Source organism: Triticum urartu, chromosome 3, assembly GCF_003073215.2.
Source record: "Triticum urartu cultivar G1812 chromosome 3, Tu2.1, whole genome shotgun sequence".
In the NCBI taxonomy this organism is placed as follows: domain Eukaryota; kingdom Viridiplantae; phylum Streptophyta; class Magnoliopsida; order Poales; family Poaceae; genus Triticum; species Triticum urartu.
This window is the reverse complement of record NC_053024.1, coordinates 328,898,454-328,918,380: the sequence shown is the minus strand read 5'-3', so window position 1 is coordinate 328,918,380 and position 19,927 is coordinate 328,898,454.

Sequence of the window (19,927 nt, the reverse complement as noted above, 5' to 3'; positions counted from 1 at the left end):
CAACTTCCTTCCTTCTTCCATCCAGGCACATATATCCACCAGCGTATATAGTTCTTTCACAGTCTTGGGAAACCGCACGTTCATTTTGGAACGAATGCGGCGGTTGCACACATTGGTCTGGGAAGCTGCTATAACATTTGCCGCATGGATATTTGGAATATTTCTATGAACTTTACTGAATCTATGTAAATACTTATGGAGGTTTTCTCCATCCTTCTGCTGGAGAAGTTGTTGTTCGTTGGGCCTGCCGGGCTCTTGGTGGCCACTGTTGAAGGCACCGATGAACTCGTGGCACAGGTCTGCCCATGACCAAATGGAGTTCTCCGGCAGGTGCACCAGCCAAGACCTCATATTGGACTTTAGGGCCAAAGGGAAGTAGTTGGTGAACACCTTCTCATCTCTTCCCCCGGCAGCCTGAACAGCGATGGTGTAGATGCTCAGAAACTCTATCGAGTTCAGCCTCCCGTCATACTTCTCAGGTATCTCTAGCTTGAACGTGCGAACGGACGGCCAACGGACTTGCTGCAGCTCTCGTGTAAAGGCAGGGCAGCCCACCTCGAAAGGTTGGCACCCGCCAACACTGAGTGCAGGCTCATCGACATTGAGGCCGTCGCACCCGTTGGTCTAGTGGGGGTCATTGCGGCGTCGTTTGGCGATGACGTGCGCGTCTCCCCGCCGCCTGTCTTCCGTGGTTCGACATTGGCCTTGACGTGCTCGAGGGTCAGAAGAGGCCATCGAGACGTCATCAGGGTCCTGATTCTGTCGCGCCCTCACCGGCTGCCGTGGTGGGGACTGAAACGTGGGGACGGCCCCCCTTCGTACGGCCAGCGGTGCGGGCGGTGGCTGTCGCTTGTGGAGGTTCCAGTGGGCAAGCTCGTCGTGAGCCCCCAGCTTCAGCGAAACCGAGCAGGCTTTGGATGATGGCACGCCATTCATCCATCTGCTCGGCCGCTGGTGGGAACCTAAGTAATAGCTGAGCTCGCGCCATAGCCTCCGTGGCTGTGCTTGGCATGGACGTTGATGACGTCGACCGCACCATCGTCTGGCTCATGATGGTGCCAGCGGTGGCACCGCGCCCATGCTGCTGTGGGACGACCACTGGGGTAGCGAGGTCATGCGGCGGTGGTGCTCAAAGATTAGTGGCTCCGTTGAGCGCAGTGGTCTGGCTGGCTCGTTCGAGAGGAGGCGCATGCGCCGCGATCACTCTCGTGGTGGGGGCGACCGAAGGGCGATGGCTCGCCCTGGACCGAGCGCCATTGTTGCGGCTGTGCTCGTCGATGAGGGGAGGGGGTGCGGATGGAGTGACCCTCTAATCTTGTAGAGCCTAACCGTCGAGACGCTTCTGATGTTGTTCTCTTCCGGTAGCTCCGGCCCCCGTGTCGAACATGGGGGAGGTGGTAATGGTGCCACCGGCTCCAACCACGTCCCCAACAGCATCCACGTCCTTGTGCGCCCCCGTGTCCCCCGTGCGTTAGAGGCCGCAGGCGGTGGAGCCTTCGAAGTGGATGGATGGGCCGAGGTACCAGATTTCTTCTTGGGCGCCATGGTCGATGACGCTGTCGAGGATGAAGATGGTGATGAAGATGATGCGATGCGTACGCTTTCAGGTTCGCGCAAGTGCTGCCCCTACCTGGCATGCCAAAGATGTCACGGGATATCCATGGCCACCTATGGGACCAGATGGCCCCTTGCTAGTTCAGCAGGGGGACGTCGCGTGATAGAGGCGAGGGGCCCGATCTTTCGATGAGATGATAACTATCAATTTGGTGGAGATGACTTTGACGATCCGACTACAAACGTGCAACAACATTGCACCTTAGCAATCGCTAAACCAACTCCGAGAGGTTATTGACCACGCCGCGGCACGATCAACCTGACCACGAAGGTCTATTCCTGCAAGCAATCGAAGAACTAGCAAGAATATGATTAAGCAATATGAATATTGCAAATATGGATGAAGTATTAATAAAAGTGGGGTTTCATATGCGGCCTTGGTCTAGTCGTTGGACACAAACGAAGTACACGAAGTTCCAGCAATGGCTAACTTTTAACTAAATAAAACCCCCATCTAAACGATTCCTTAAGGGCTATATTTATAGGGAAAAGAGAGGGATTTCGTCCACCCTTGGCAAGGTGGGACTAAAATACCTCCTAAGTTGTTTCCCCTATAATATGGACTCAAAAATAGATTACATGGGCCTGGTGCAAAATAAGGTGGCACAACACCAATAATAAGGTATGGACGAAATTTATGAAAGGATGTCTTGTATATTCCGTCCATCTTCTTTTATGTCATCATGGTGGCTTCAAAGTCCTGAATCTCCACTTGAACCTCCATTCTTGTTCTCTTCGCATGCACCTTTATCTCCGTGCTTGACCATGCTCCAATGTTCATCCTTCTTATCCCTGCTAGGCCCTTCAATTGCATGCAACACAAATGTATCTAAGTTAGGCAACATCATATTCTCATGAACACTAGAAACATCACCAAGAATCAAAAGTACCTGATAATTTTAATTGGCGTATGCGAGCTCTAGCAATTGTTCCAAGAGGTAAAACAACAAGGGATATGGGTGTAACTTTGGTAGCCATGTCCTCATCATCCTCCCCTTCTTGAAAACAAAGCCGTCCTCGGCGTTGCTTAATCTGAAATGTGGCTAACAAACGAGACAAGGTGTACATGTTGTTTATGAATATGTCGTCCATTTTTACTGATCTCAGTTGGGGCACATGTGACACAGTTATACAAGAGCACCCTTAAAAAGTCATGAAATATAAAGCGAACATATTATCGCAAGAAGTCAAAGGCATGAAAATATTGCAACTCAGTTTGCACACATAAGTGGATCTCTTATTCATATGAAAAGATTGACAATGCTTATCATTAAACCATCCTAACATTGATGAACCATCACCAAGATTAGAGGTCATATCAAAATGATTAAACATTGGCACAATTTGATTTATTCCCTGATTCACATGATTCATTTTCATCAATAGTTAATTCAATGATTTCACTCAAAATTGTTTGATCACATGGCAAAGTCAAATCATCAACACAGTCCTCTAAAATAGCTAGTGTGATCAAAGGAATGGGTAGCTCATCACATGGTTCATTTAAATTGACAAGGCATTCATCATACTCATGTGGAGGTGCAAGATCGGTACTGAGGGAGTCCTGGATTAGGGGGTCTCCGGACAGCCGGACTATATCCTTTGGCCGGACTGTTAGACTACCAAGATACAAGATTGAAGACTTCGTCTCGTGTCCGGATGGGACTCTACTTGGCGTGGAAGGCAAGCTAGGCAATACGGATATGTGTATCTCCTCCTTTGTAACCGACCTTGTGTAACCCTAGCCCTTTCCGGTGTCTATATAAACCGGAGGATTTTAGTCCGTAGGACAACATACAATCATACCATAGGCTAGCTTCTAGGGTTTAGCCTCTCTGATCTCGTGGTAGATCAACTCTTGTAATACTCATATCATCAATAATAAATCAAGCAGGACGTACGGTTTTACCTCCATCAAGAGGGCCCGAACCTGGGTAAAACATCATGTCCCTTGCCTCCTGTTACCATCCGCCTTAGATGCACAGTTCGGGACACCCTACCCGAGATCCGCCGGTTTTGACACCGACATTGGTGCTTTCATTGAGAGTTCCTCTGTGTCGTCGTTGTTAGGCTTGATGGCTCCTACGATCATCGATAGCGATACAGTCCAGGGTGAGACTTTTCTCCCCGGACAGATCTTTGTGTTCGGCGGCATTGCACTTCGGGCCAATTCGCTTGGCCATCTGGAGCAGATTGAAAGTTATGCCCCTGGCCACCAGTTCAGGTTTGGAAGCTTAAACTACACGGCCGATATCCGCAGAGACTTGATCTTCGACGGATTCGAGCCTCTGCCTTGTGCGTCACGCGGTCACGATGAGTACGATTTAGCTCCACCATCGGACAGTGTTTAGGAGACCGCACCGGCAGGCGCTCCGACCCTTAATTCGGAGCCAGTTGCGCCGTCCATGGACGGGTGGATGGACCCCGCCACGGAGGCCTTACCCTCAGCGGCGATCGAGCCGAACATCGACCTTACCCTGCACGAGAGCCGTGTTGTCAGACTATCGGATCCTTCTCTGGCCACGGACTCCGAACCGCCTGCGCCCGTTCCTAGCGAATCCGATTGGGCGCCGATCATGGAGTTTACCTCCGTGGATATTTTTCAGCACTCACCCTTTGGCGACATACTGAACTCATTAAGGTCTCTCTTCTTTTTAGGAGGATCCTGGCCGAACTATGTCCAGCAGGATTGGGACGTGGATGACGAAGAAATTCGCTCCCCACCCACCACCCACTTGGTAGCCACTGTCGACGACTTAACCGACAAGCTCGACTTCAACTCCGAAGACATCGACGGTATGGACGACAATGCGGGAGACGAAGAGGAACCACTACCCACAGGGCACTGGACAGCCACCTCATCATACGATATATACATGGTGGACACACCCAAAGAAGGCAATGGCGACGAGACAGCGGAGGATGACCCCTCCAAGAAGCAACCCAAGCGCCAACGTCAGTGGCACCGCTCTAATTCCCGCCAAAGCAAAAGTGGTGATACCGGCACAGGAGATAATAACACTCCGAATAGTGCCGAAGATGGCAACAATCCCCTCCAGCATGATCTAGGACAGGAGGATGGAAAGGCTAGCCTTGCAGAGGGAGCGGCAGATGGAGAGGTGGAGGATGATAATTACATGCCCCCTCCAAAGACGAGGCAAGCCTCGACGATGCCGAATTCGTCGTACCAGAGGATCCCGTCGAACAAGAGCGCTTCAAGCGCCGGCTTATAGCCACGGCAAATAGCCTTAAGAAAAAGTAGCAGCAGCTTCAAGCTGATCAAGATCTGCTAGCTGACAGATGGACTGAAGTCCTCGCGTCAAGGAATATAAACTCGAACGCCCCTCCAAGAGTTACCCAAAATGCAGGTTGCCACCCCGACTGGAGGAAGAAGCGTATGACGCGGCTGATCGGCCACCTCGTGGCCATGACAGAGAGGCATTCCAGCCAAAAGCTCAGCCTGCACCCCGACGCCATTCAAATAAAAAGGCATGGGGAAATACGCCAGACCTGCGAGACGTATTGGAGGACAAAGAAAAACATGCAAGATCGATCTACGGATCACGAGGGCGCGCCACTATGCGAGACGATAAACGTCACGCCGGATACAGTAAAAGTAAGTCCGGCTGGGCCGACCACAGCGGACACGACTCATTCGAGCTGCGTCACGACATAGCCCAGTATAGAGGTGCCGCACACTCCTTATGCTTCACAGATGAAGTAATGGATCATCAAATCCCAGAGGGTTTCAAACCCGTAAACATAGAATCATACGACGACACGACAGATCCTGCGGTATGGATCGAGGATTTCCTCCTGCATATCCACATGGCACGCGCTGATGATCTACACGCCATTAAATACCTCCCACTCAAACTCAAAGGACCAGCTCGGCATTGGCTCAATAGCTTGCCAGCAGAGTCCATTGGCTGTTGGGAAGATCTGGAAGCCGCATTCCTCGACAACTTTCAGGGCACTTATGTGCGACCACCAGATGCCAATGACTTGAGCCACACAATTCAGCAGCCAGAAGAATCGGCCAGGCAATTCTGGACATGGTTCCTAACAAAGACAAATCAAATCATCGACTGTCCGGATGCAGAGGCCCTAGCAGCTTTCAAGCACAACATCCGCGATGAGTGGTTAGCCCAGCACCTTGGTCAGGAAAAGCCAAAATCTATGGCAGCCCTCACGACACTCATGACCCGATTTTGTGTGGGAGAAGACAGCTGGCTGGCTTACAGTAATAACATATCAAAGAACCATGGTACTTCGAATACTAAGGACGGAAATAGCAGGTCACGTCGCAACAAATATAAGCGCCGCATTAACAGCGACAATACCGAGGATACAACAGTCAATGCCGGATTCAAAGGCTCTAAACCCGGTCAATGGAAAAAGCCATTCAAAAGAAGCACTCTGGGCCTGTCCAGTTTGGACCGTATACTCGATCGCTCGTGTCAAATACACGGTACCCCCGACAAGCCAGCCAACCACACCAATAGGGATTGTTGGGTATTCAAGCAGGCCGGCAAGTTAATTGCTGAAAACAAAGATAAGGGGCCACATAGCTATGACGAGGAAGAGCCCCGGCAGCCGAACACCGGAGGACAGAAGAGGTTCCCCCCACAAGTGCGGATGGTGAACATGATATACGCAACCCACATCCCCAAGAGGGAGCGGAAGCGTGCGCTCAGGGACATATATGCGTTGGAGCCAGTCGCCCCAAAGTTCAACCCATGGTCCTCCTGTCCGATCACCTTCGATCGCAGGGACCACCCCACTAGTATCCGTCATGGCAGATTTACCGCACTGGTCCTAGACCCAATCATTGACGGATTTCACCTCACTCGTGTCCTTATGGATGGCGACAACAGTCTGAACCTGCTTTATCAGGACACAGTGCGCAAAATGGGTATAGACCCCTCAAGGATCAAACCAACAAAAGAGACCTTTAAAGGAGTCATTCCAGGTGTAGAGGCCCATTGCATAGGCTCAATTACACTGGAAGTGGTCTTCGGATCCCCGGATAACTTCCAAAGCGAAGAATTAATCTTCGATATAGTCCCGTTCCGTAGTGGCTATCATGCACTGCTCGGGCGAACCGCATTTGCGAGATTCAATGTGGTACCACATTATGCATACCTCAAGCTCAAGATGCCAGGACCTCGGGGGGTCATCACAGTTAATGGAAACACAGAGCGCTTTCTCCGCACGGAGGAGCATACTGCGGCCCTCGCAGCAGAAGCGCAAAGCAGCCTCTCAAGGCAATCCACCAGTTCGGCGTTTCAAGACCCGGACACCTTCAAGCGCGCTCGTAGTAATCGGCAACTAGACCACCTGGCACGACCTGAGCTCGTGTAGCAATGCGGCCCCCACCCTAGTCCCAGCCAAACGGCGAAATCCATGCCACGTGTACATAAATACGCATTAAAAGTACCATGGGCATAGGTGGGGAGGGGGCACAACTATGGCACGCCCCAAGACGCGGCTTAAACCGCACTAGGGGCTTCCCGCTTTGTTATCTTTCTCTTTTCAGGACATTAACCTCTGGAAACCCTGACCGGCAGCATGATTACTGAACACATGATGCAGAAAGCTACGTCACACCACGGAACTCCCAGGTGGATTACGATAACGAGTGAAATATTTGCTTTAATACTATTCCTCAGCTTGCCCTTGGAAGGGACATGCCAAACAGTCCTAGTTTTTGCTTATTGCACTGCATGTATCATTCTGCTTTAACTTTTTGAATAAACAATGCATAGCATTAAGACTATTATTGCATTCTCCTTTTATATATATATGTGTGTGTGTGTTCATTAATGACACCTTGCAACCGTACACTCTGGTATGGACAATACGCTAGGGGCTTAAGCATACCCCATAATACGGCGTGAGATGTCCGAACACTTCCAACAGTGCGGCACCCCGAACTTATAGCATTATATGCATCAGCTCCGAATCACGTCTTCGGTCAATAGTTGGGTTTGCCCGGCTCCTATGTTTTGGTACCTTACCATACGCTCTATCGGCTAAGGTAGCACTAGGAGAACTGCTGTGATTGTGCCCCGGTTCTGCTGGGTCAAGCACCTCAGTAGAGAAAGCTAAAACTGACTGTCATGATAAGGCGAGAGACTGGTCACTGTTCGAGAGGTTTTCGAGTCCCTAAAGACTTATGCCGCTTAGAGCGAGGAGGCGGTCCTGTACGGCTTAAAGGCGTGTATCGCGCCCCGAATTCGGCCTTCCGAATACCAGGGGCTTCGCCGAAATTTAAAATTATAGAATTCCATGGCTAAGTGAAAGTGATAAAGCAATATCAGCCCGGTTGCCTTCTTCGCTGTGCGGAGAACCTCCCTCGAAGGAACTAAAAATGGGAACAAGATTGCTCAGGTTTATCCCGAACACCCCAGCACTCGTGGCATGGGGGCAGAAGCCGAGGACTAGCCATCTCTCAGATTGGATAAAGAGCCAAACAGAATGTAATATTTTAAATTCAAACAAGCGTTACATAGCGCATATGAACAAGTTTTCATAACTACAGGATTACACGAGCGCGTTTACTCGAATATTATATCTTTCGTACATTCGTCCGCTACAAGACAGGAACCCTTTAGGACACCCTCATAATAAATTTCAGGGGTGCGATGCTCCTTGCCCTTCGGCGGTCCTTCCTTGATCAGCTTCGCGGCGTCTAGCTTGGCCCATTGCACCTTCACACGGGCGAAAGCCTGGCGTGCACCTTCGATGCAGACAGACCACTTGACGACTTCCAGCCGTGGGTAGGCATCCACAAGCCGCCTCACCAGGCCGAAGTAGCTGTTCGGAAGGGCGTCGCCAGGCCACACCCGGACTATAAAGCCCTTCATGGCCTGTTCGGCTGCCTTGTGTAGCTCGACCAGCTGCTTTAGCTGGTCGCTCGGAGGCATCGGGTGTTCAGTCCCAGTATACTGAGACCAGAACAACTTCTTGGTTGAGCTTCCCTCCTCGGCCTGGTAAAATTGTGTGGCATCCGACACGCTGCAGGGTAAATCTGCTAATGCTCCTGGAGAGCTCCGTATTCGGGTAAGTAATAGGTAATTTACTTTTACATGCTTGCTTTACATATAGAATGCCTTACCCTCCACTATTTTCTTCATCGTGTTAATCTCCTGGAGGGCCTTTTGGGCTTCGGCCTTGGCACTCTTTGCGCTCTCGAGGGCCGCTGCAAGCTCAGACTCTCGCGTCTTCAAGTCAAGCTCCAACGCCTCGTGCTTCGTCACGAGAGCGTGGACCTCTTGCTGCACCTCGCCCACCCGAGCCTCATGCCTCTGCCACTCGGTGCGCTCCTTGGCCGCTTTGTTTTTGGCCTCCGATAGCGCTTGCTTCAGGGTCGCCACCTCGGTCGTGGCCCTTGGAAAATTTACGATGATCCTGTCATTTTGCAATCGCATTCTTTTTATACATATCCATAGACTAGGTACTACTTACCTTTATTCTCCTCGAGCTGCCTCTTGGCAAGGTCGAGCTCGTCCTTGGACTCTTTAAGGTCCTGCTTCAGTGCGGCGACCTCCGCAGTCAGTGCGGCAGATGCTAGCAGCGAAGCCTGCATACGCATATTGACATACTTATATTAGACTCCTACGATACTGTTTGATCCTCTGTTCTGCTTTTCTTTGTGAACACCGAACAAAGCATCAGGCGCTACTGTCTATGCGGTAATATTTTTCCCCATATTTTAAAAACTTACCTCAAAGCCTGTTAGAAGGCTGGCACAGGCTTCATTCAATCCGCTCTTGGCGGACTGAACCTTCTGGATCACCGCACTCATCATAGTGCGATGCTCTTCCTCGATGGAAGCGCTGCGAAGCACTCCCAGCAGAGTGTCCGGTGCCTCTAGTTGGACAGGGGTCACCAGCACAGGCGTCTTGCCACTTTTGGAAGGAGGCCGCCCGCCTGAGTCCGGAACCATTGGAGGTTCTGGCGCGGTGTTCGGCTGAGGGCCGAAGTCGAAGCCCTCAGGAGCCTTGCTCCCTCTGCTCCAGGAATCCGGAAGGTCGCCTTGAGGCGCCTCCGGGACTGTCTCCCCTCGACCCGGTGCCTCTTGAGACAACACCTCAGCATCGTCCGCAGGGCAAGGGGAGGTGGCGGTCGGAAGTGGATCGCTATCCATATCCGACGAGCCCAGGGAGCCGTCCGACGATACGTCGATACGAGCTCGTGGCAGTCTGCATAATTATAATTCGGCGTTAGGAGAAGCGGTGCAACAAAGGTATGCTATGAACTACTCTCGCATCCGGATACTTACGACTTCGCCAGGGGCTTGGCCCTGAGCAGCCACTCATCTTCGCCTTCGGCGGCGGTGGTGGGGTCCTTCCCTTCTTGGAACCTTCGGCCCCCTCGGTTGGGGCAGCCTTCCTTTTCTTGTCTCCACCATCTGAAGGGGGAGCATCTTCTTCTTCCTCCTCGTCTTCGGGGGAGGAGTGTGTCACAGAGTTATTGGACGATGAGTCTGATAACGCCTGGCGTCGAGAACTCTTTCGGGTTCCCTTAGCCTTCTTGGTCTTCTCCGGTACCTTATAAGGGGCCGGAGTCAGCATCTCCGTAAGGAGAGCATCCGCAGTGTCTTCGGGCAGAGGGGCCGGACAGTTAATCTGCCCCGACATCTCTACCCAGTCCTTTCAAAGGCATGGAGATCAGACCCCGCACATAATTAAGCTAGTGGAAATAAGATATCCTACCGGATGTATTGAACTCACCGAATGCGCTCGACGCTTCGCGCTTAGCCCGCGGTCCTCTATGAGGGAGGGAGGGACCTCAGCACCCTTGAATAGCACCTTCCAGGCATCCTCGTGTGTTGTGTCGAAGAGCATGTTCAGAGTTTGGTGCTGGGCCGGGTCGAACTCCCAAAAATTGAAAGCCCGTCGTTGACACGGGAGGATCTGGCGGATGAGCATGACCTGGACTACGTTGACGAGTTTGAGCTTCTTGCTCACCATGTTTTGGATACATGTTTGGAGTCCGGTCAGCTCTCCCGAACTACCCCAGGACAGGCCCTTCTCTTGCCAGGAGGTGAGCCGCATGGGGATGCCAGATCGGAACTCGGGGGCCGCTGCCCATTCGGGGTCACGCGGCTCGGTGATATAGGACCACCCCGATTGCCACCCCTTTATGGTGTCCACGAAGGAGCCCCCGAGCCATGTGACGTTGGCATCGTGCCCAACATGGCTCCTCCGCACTCCGCCTGGCGGCCGCTCACTACCTTCGGCTTGACATTAAAGGTCTTCAGCCATAAGCCGAAGTGGGGCTTGATGCGGAGGAAGGCCTCGCACACGACGATAAACGCCGAGATATTGAGGATGAAGTTCAGGGCCAGATCATGGAAATCCAGGCCGTAGTAGAACATGAGCCCCCGGACGAATGGGTGGAGAGGGAATCCCAGTCCGCGAAGGAAACGGGTGAGGAACACTACCCTCTCGTGGGGCCTGGGGGTGGGGATGAGCTGCCCCTCATCTAGGAGCCGGTGTGCGATGTCGTCGGGAAGGTATCCGGCTCTCCTCAGCTTCTTGATGTGTCCCTCCGTGACGGAGGAAACCATCCACCTGCCTCCCGCTCCGGACATGGTTGGAGAGGGTTGAGGTGGGAAGTGCGGACTTGGGAGCTGGAGCTCGAGTGTGCGAAAATGGATGAGCAAAGGAGGAAGAAGGCGTGGATGAAAAGGTGAATCCTTATCCCTTTATATGGACGGACGAAACTATGCATCCCCACTAGCCTGGTAGAACTCGCTTATCCCCCAAGCACCGTAATCGATGGCGTGGTTGGGTTACCCACGCCCGAATTGATGAGAATCCCGTGATAAGGGGACACGATCTCTGCTTTGACAAGACGTGTCAAAAAGCTGCCTCGCGTTATGTGCGGGGCTAGTTAAAGGAAACAGTTCGAATAATCACCGGTCCATGGCATAATGTTGTGTTGCCAAAACAAGTCAACAAATTGGATTTGTGGAAATATTATTCTCTCTATGGTGGTATGTGGAACTTATTGTCACGCCCCGAGACCGATGTGCCAGGTGTCCTCCAGTTATTCGCTGTTGTTGCCTTGTCATTTGCTTGCGTGTTGCATCTTATCATGTCATCATGTGCATTGCATTATCATGTTTTCAAAACTTGCATTCGTCCCGGTCTCCTCATTCCTTCCGTTGTCCGTCCCGAGCCCAGACACACTTGCACACGCCCGCGGCATGTCCTAAATATTATTTTATAAGTGGCCCGAAAATGTTCTCGGAATGGGATGAGAGTTGGCATGTGGTCTTATTATAGTGTAGATAGACCGCCTGCCAAGTTTCATCACATTCGGAGTTCGTTTGATAGCCCAACGGGTAACTATAGCGACATTATAGTCGGTCTAACGTCAGACGTCTTCGGTCTCCGGAAACAGATGCCGGGCCCTCTCTCTCTTCTCCCCCTCGCAGTCTCGCTACAGCCCACCTAGTCCATCCTCCTTCCCCTCTTCGCTTCTGGAGTTGTCCGATGCGACCGCACGGTCCGAAACACCCTCTGCACAGTGCATCGAACCCCTCACGTGCGCGTCCGAAATTGTCCCGAACCCGACCCGGGCAATCGTTACCGTTGGATCCGGATCATCCCCAAACATGTACAAAACGTCACCGTTTTGTTAATTGGACTTCCTAACATATTTTTCTTGACCGTCCGATTAAGATCGGAGGGATCAAATGCCCCTAAACTTAGCCCTTTTGCTATATATAGATCTACCAATAGCCTATTTTTGGCAAACCCTAGAAATTAGGAGGCTTGTCCCATCAGTCCAATTCAGCCGCCGCCACATTCCAAATCCCCCTCGAAACCTCCCCCTGCCGGATCCAACCAACCAGTGCTCCTCCTTGGATCCCGCAGCGCACCCACCAACCAAAGCTTCTCCCGATCCTCTCTGTCCCATCCACCCCATCGATTGACTTGTCCTTCTCCTCGCCTCTCCCTCAACCGGACGTCGCCGCCGGCGACCAGCACCCCCAGGCCGGCCTTGTCTCCCTTCTCCTCGGTTGTCCCTTTCCGTTTCTCCTTCCCCGTGCTCACCCGCTCTTCCGTCGTTGTCTGCCTGCAGGGAACGAGGAGGACGTCGTCCGACGCCATGGACGGCCTCGAGCTCGTCCCCATCGCCAGCCTCCTCTCCTGGAATCTCCAGCCTCATCCCGCCTCCGTCTCCCCTGGTTATGCGAGAGCTCGAGGACGAGGACGAGCCCCTTGCCTCGTCTCGATCCTGTGGATCCGAATGCCCAGCGTCGCTTGTCGTCGTCCGCCAGGATTCTGCGCCCCGCCGAGTTCCTTGCCGCCTCGCTGGAGCTCCATTCCCGTGCCCAGATTCACCGGATCCCGCCGTCCCAGTCCCTTTCGGCCGGTCCTCACCGGAGCCCTCGCCGGTCTTCGCGCCATCGCCGGCCTCCCCTACATCCTGCATCGAGCAGGAGAGGAACGCACGCAGCCAGCGCCTCCGCTCGCCTGCGTTGACCGGAGTGCTGCGATGGCCTGCCTCTTTGCCTCGATCCGGCCCAACTCCCCCCAAGCCCGCCAGCGCCAGATCGAACCAAGGCCCAGCTGAGCCCCAGCGTGCCTCCTGTTCACCGATTTCGGCCAGACCCACTGGGTGAGGCCACACCCCAGCGCCCCACCTTTTATTTTTTTTCTGTTGGGCTTGTCTCAGTTTCGGCCCATATAGTGTTTTTCCCTGTCTGCGAAATTTACCTATTATCCAGAGTTTGCCCGTTTTGCAGAATAGTCCCTAGAGTTCATGCATTTAATAACTCACAAATGGTGCATCGGATTAAAACAATTTAAATATGTAAAATGCTTAGAATTTCATATAGTTTCATAATATGTCATTTTCACCCATGTTTAAAATGTTTAAAATGTTGTTTGTGTAACTTTGTCCATATGCCATGCTAAAATGGTTTAATTCATAACTAAATAACCGTAGCTCCGTTTTTAACAAACTTTATATGTAAATGGGGTAGAAAAATGCCTAGTTTAACATGGTGGCATCACTTTTCATGTTTAACAACTATAAAATATGGTTTAGGGCAGAACTTTACCGAACCTAATATATGCATATGGGGATTACCGGAATTGTTGTTTGTTGCTTCCGGCCTCATTTAAACTTGACTAGATAGGTAGTTTACCTTGCTTCACCCTTGCCATGTTAAGAACATTTAATATTGTTGGGGTACTGAAAGTGCAACTATCCCTAGGTGGTTTTGGTAATTCATAACAACATATAGCTCATTGAGCTAATGCTATTCCAAGATGATTATTTCAGGAAAGCTCAATGATTGGCATGGCATGGATGGTGAAAGTGGAACCCTCAAAATGCTAAGGACAAAGGATTGGCTCAAGCTCAAAAGCTCAAGACTCTTCTTTTATATTTTAGTGATCCAAGATCACATTGAGTCGTTAGGAAAAGCCAATATTATCAAGGAGGGATGAGGTGTTGCTTAATGAGCATCTTGCTTCATGTGCTTAATGATATGCTCCAAAATCCTCAGATACTTTCCCATATCCACAAATGACCTAAACCCTAAGCCAAACTCGGTCCTACCGATTCTTTCTATCTGGCGCTACCGAGTTTTCACTTGTCATTAGCCACTGCCAAACCCTAGCAATTCGGTCCTACCGATAGGGATCTCGGTCTCACCGAGATGGGATTGCAAACTCTCTGTTTCCCTTTCGTAACTTTTCGGTCTCACCGAAAGAGCGGATCGGTCCCACCGAGATTGCAATGTAAACTCTCTTTTTCCTTTTTGTAACTTTTCGGTCTCACCGAAAGAGCAAATCGGTCCCACCGAGTTTGCCTAACCAACTCTCTGGTTAGCTAATTACCAAACTCGGTCTCACCGAGTTTGTGTAATCGGTCTCACCGAGATTACGTTATGCCCAAACCCTAACAAAATCAGTCCTACCGAGTTGCATGTCAGTCCCACCGAAAATCTCTAACGGTCACTAGGTTTACCTTTTCGGTCCGACCGAGTTTGTTGACTCGGTCCCACCGAGATTGGTAAATTGTGTGTAATGGTTGGATTTTGTGTGGAAGCTATATATACCCCTCCACCTCCTCTTCATTCGAAGAAAGAGCCATCAGAACACATCTACACTTCCAACTCATATGTTCTGAGAGAGAACCACCTACTCATGTGTTGAGACCAAGATATTCCATTCCTACCATATGAATCTTTATGTCTAGCCTTCCCCAAGTTGCTTTCCACTCAAACCTTCTTTCCACTAGATCCAAATACTATGAGAGAGAGTTGAGTGTTGGGGAGACTATCATTTGAAGCACAAGAGCAAGGAGTTCATCATCAACACACCATTTGTTACTTCTTGGAGAGTGGTGTCTCCTAGATTGGCTAGGTGTCACTTGGGAGCCTCCGACAAGATTGTGGAGTTGAACCAAGGAGTTTGTAAGGGCAAGGAGATCGCCTACTTCATGAAGATCTACCGCTAGTGAGGCAAGTCCTTCGTGGGCGATGGCCATGGTGGGATAGACAAGGTTGCTTCTTCGTGGACCCTTCGTGGGTGGAGCCCTCCGTGGACTCGCGCAACCGTTAACCTTCGTGGGTTGAAGTCTCCATCAACGTGGATGTAGGATAGCACCACCTATCCGAACCATGGGAAAAACATCCGTGTCTCCAATTGTGTTTGAATTCTCCAAACCCTTCCCTTTACATTCTTGCAAGTTGCATGCTTTACTTTCCGCTGCCAATATACTCTTTTCATGCTTGCTTGAATTGTGTGATGATTGCTTGACTTGTCCTAAAATAGCTAAAATCTGCCAAGAACTAAAATTGGGAAAAGGTTAAGTTTTATTTGGTCAAGTAGTCTAATCACCCCCCCCCCTCTAGACATACTTTCAATCCTACAAGATAAACGAGAGAGAACTAAATAATTGATGTGGTGTTCCGTCAATATGCAACCTGTTGCATATTGAGCTCCACTTAACTTGTAGTGTTGTTTGTGCACTTTGCCATGCCATGCATAATTAAACCGGACATGCATCATACTTGGTTGTGCATCTTGCCATGTTTATGTGTTGGTTGTTTACTATGTTGTGTGCTTCTTTCCGGTGTTTGCTTCTTCGGGATGGATCCGGTAACGTCGTGTTGTGAGGATCCGTTCGTCTACATCTGTTTGTCTTCTTCATGGACTCGTTCTTCTTCCTTGCGGGATTTCAGGCAAGATGACCATACCCTCGAAATCACTTCTATCTTTGCTTTGCTAGTTGCTCACTCTTGTGTTATGCCTATGCTGCGATACCTACCACTTGCTTATCATGCCACCCATATTGTTGAACCAAGCCTCTAACCCACCTTGTCCTAGCAAACCGTTGATTGGCTATGTTACCGCTTTGCTCAGCCCCTCTTATAGCGTTGTTAGTTGTAGGTGAAGATTGAAGTTTTGTTCCTTGTTGGAACATGGAGATGTTGTTCCTTGTTGGAACATGTTTACTTGTTGGGATATCACAATATATCTTATTTAATTAATGCATCTATATACTTGGTAAAGGGTGGGAGGCTCGGCCTTATGCCTGGTGTTTTGTTCCACTCTTGCCGCCCTAGTTTCCGTCATATCGGTGTTATGTTCCCGGATTTTGCGTTGCTTACGCGGTTGGGTAATAATGGGAACCCCTTGACAGTTCGCCTTAAGTAAAGCTCTTCCAGCAATGCCCAACATTGGTTTTACCATTTGCCACCAAGCCTTTTTTTCCTTGGGAGTCGCGCTCCTGAGGTCATCATTATTTTAACCCCCCGGGCCAGTGCTCCTCTCAGTGTTGGTCCAACTAAGCGATGTCCGGGGCTACCAGGGGCAACTCTGGGCTGGCCTACCCGACGTCTGGCTCATCTCAGTGTGCCCTGAGAAAGAGATATGTGCAGCTCCTATCGGGATTTATTGGCACATTCGGGCGGTGTTGTTGGTTTAGTTTTACCCTGTCGAAATGTCTTGTAGAACCGGGATACCAAGTCTGATCGGAATGTCTCGGGAGGAGGTCTATTCCTTCGTTGACCGTGAGAGCTTGTGATGGGCTAAGTTGGGACACCCCTGCAGGGATTTGAACTTTCGAAATCACTCGAAATCACTTCTATCTTTGCTTTGCTAGTTGCTCGCTCTTTTGCTATGCCTATGCTGCGATACCTACCACTTGCTTATCATGCCACCCATATTGTTGAACCAAGCCTCTAACCCACCTTGTCCTAGCAAACCGTTGATTGGCTATGTTACCGCTTTGCTCAGCCCCTCTTATAGCATTGTTAGTTGCAGGTGAAGATTGAAGTTTTGTTCCTTGTTGGAACATGTTTACTTGTTGGGATATCACAATATATCTTATTTAATTAATGCATCTATATACTTGGTAAAGGGTGGAAGGCTCGGCCTTATGCCTAGTGTTTTGTTCCACTCTTGCCGCCCTAGTTTCCGTCATATCGGTGTTATGTTCATGGATTTTGCGTTCCTTACGCGGTTGGGTAATAATGGGAACCCCTTGATAGTTCGCCTTAAGTAAAGCTCTTCCAGCAATGCCCAACATTGGTTTTACCATTTGCCACCAAGCCTTTTTTTCCTTGGGAGTCGCGCTCCTGAGGTCATCATTATTTTAACCCCCCGGGCCAGTGCTCCTCTCAGTGTTGGTCCAACTAAGCGATGTCCGGGGCTACCAGGGGCAACTCTGGGCTGGCCTACCCGACGTCTGGCTCATCTGAGTGTGCCCTGAGAAAGAGATATGTGCAGCTCCTATCGGGATTTGTCGGCATATTCGGGCGGTGTTGCTGGTTTAGTTTTACCCTTCGAAATGTCTTGTAGAACCGGGATACCGAGTCTGATCGGAATGTCTCGGGAGGAGGTCTATTCCTTCGTTGACCGTGAGAGCTTGTGATGGGCTAAGTTGGGACACCCCTGCAGGGATTTGAACTTTCGAAAGCTGTGCCCGCGGTTATGGGCAGATGGGAATTTGTTAACGTCCGGTTGTAGAAAACCTGAAGTTGACCTTAATTAAAATGCATCAACCGCGTGTGTAACCGTGATGGTCTCTTCTCGGCGGAGTCCGCGAAGTGAACATGGTGTTGGAGTTATGCTTGACGTAGGTTGTTGTAGGATCACTTCTTGATCATAGTTTCTCGACCGTGCTTTGCCTTCTCTTCTCGCTCTCTTTTGCGTATGTTAGCCACCATATATACTAGTCGCTTGCTGCAGCTCCATCTCATACCTTTACCTTACCCATAAGCTTAAATAGTCTTGATCGCGAGGGTGCGAGATTGCTGAGTCCCCGTGGCTCACAGATACTTCCAAAACCAGCTTGTAGGTGCCGATGAGTCCGTGCAGTCGACACAACCAAGCTCATGGAGGAGCTCGATGAAGATCTTGTCCTTTGTGTTGTTTCGTTCTAGTTGATCAGTAGTGGAGCCCAGTTGGGGTCGATCGGGGACCATGTCGCATTTGGGGTTCTTCTTTTATTTTGGTTCCGTAGTCGGACCTTGTTTGTATCTGGATGATGTAATGTTTTATTCATATATTGTGTGAAGTGGCGATTGTAAGCCAACTATGTATCTCTTTTCCCTTATGTATTACATGGGTTTGTGTGAAGATTACCTCACTTGCGACATTGCTTTCAATGCGGTTATGCCTCTAAGTCGTGCTTCGACATGTGGGAGATATAGCCGCATCGAGGGCGTTACACTTATTTTGTAGGGTCGGACACTATCCTTGTATTCAAATTCTTCCGTGGTGTATTCGAAGGAGGAACCCGCCTTGCAATGCCGAAGACAATACTGCGCGCCGGACTCATCGTCATTGAAGCCTGGTTCAGGGGCTACTGAGGGAGTCCTGGATTAGGGGGTCTCCGGATAGCCAGACTATATCCTTTGGCCGGACTGTTAGACTATCAAGATACAAGATTGAAGACTTCGTCTCGTGTCCGGATGGGACTCTACTTGGCGTGGAAGGAAAGCTAGGCAATACGGATATGTGTATCTCCTCCTTTGTAACCGACCTTGTGTAACATACAATCATACCATAGGCTAGCTTCTCGGGTTTAGCCTCTCCGATCTCGTGGTAGATCCACTCTTTCAATACTCATATCATCAAGAATAAATCAAGCAGGACGTAGGGTTTGACCTCCATCAAGAGGGCTCGAACCTAGGTAAAACATCGTGTCCCCTGCCTCCTGTTACCATCCGCCTTAGACGCACAGTTCGGGACCCCTTACCCGAGATCCGCCGGTTTTGACACCGACAGGTACCTTTGTCATTACCTCTTATGATCAACTCAGATGATGTAGGCACTCTCGGAGGTGATGTGTCACATGGTGGAGGTGATGTAGTCCTCACAACAACGGATGTGGTTGTCATAGTACGTCTAGTAGTGGAAGGAACAACTGTATCATCTCTTGGAATGTGCACTTGGCGCTTATTGTCCTTATGGACAACACGTTGTTTTATTTCCTGGTCAACACTGGAAGCAAGACGAAACAAACGGTCCATAGGATAAAACTCTTCATGAATTAGTATCTCCTGAATATCACGGTTTACTCTTCACTTTCCTGTAAAAAAGGAGTGCAACAAGGTAGTTCGTAAAATCATCATAATATTTTGTTACGGTGTCACTACCTTGTTTCAAATGTTGTAGTTTTTTAATCAGGCCAAGAGTATAATAAACATCGACAAATCTATCTCTCATCACAAATTTTAAATCATCCCAAGTAGTAGGTACATGATTAGGGTATAACCGACAATGTTCACTCCACCAAAGCGTAGCAAAACCAGTGAATGTACCGATTGCGACCTTAACTTTTTACGTCCAGAAAAATTATGGGAAGCAAATATAGCATTTATTTCAAACTCCCATTCAATATATAAATCAGGCTTAAAACGATCATTAAAAGGTGGCAGGGAAACAAGAACCTGATTGTGCACATTCTGATGTCTCTGTACCTCTTGTGATGGTGGTTGTATTTTATATGGTGATTGCATGTCTCCCACGAACGATGAAGCCCAACTGACTTTGGAACCTGCCATGATTAGTCGAAAAAGGAAATAAAATCCATGAATAATGTTCCTATGAACTACTGGGATGTGGTGGTAAAATTCTCACAATACAACAAAAATCAAAGTTTTGCAAGTTCTTATCATGCAGCAGGTGGTGACAGGCAACCAACGGTGTCAAAAAACTCCAAAAGTTGGGTAAAGCGATTGCCGGGTGAGCATATGTATGCACGGTGTAGAAATATGTGGAGCTGGGTTGGCTTTATATATGTGGGAAAAATGCTACAACCACGTTAG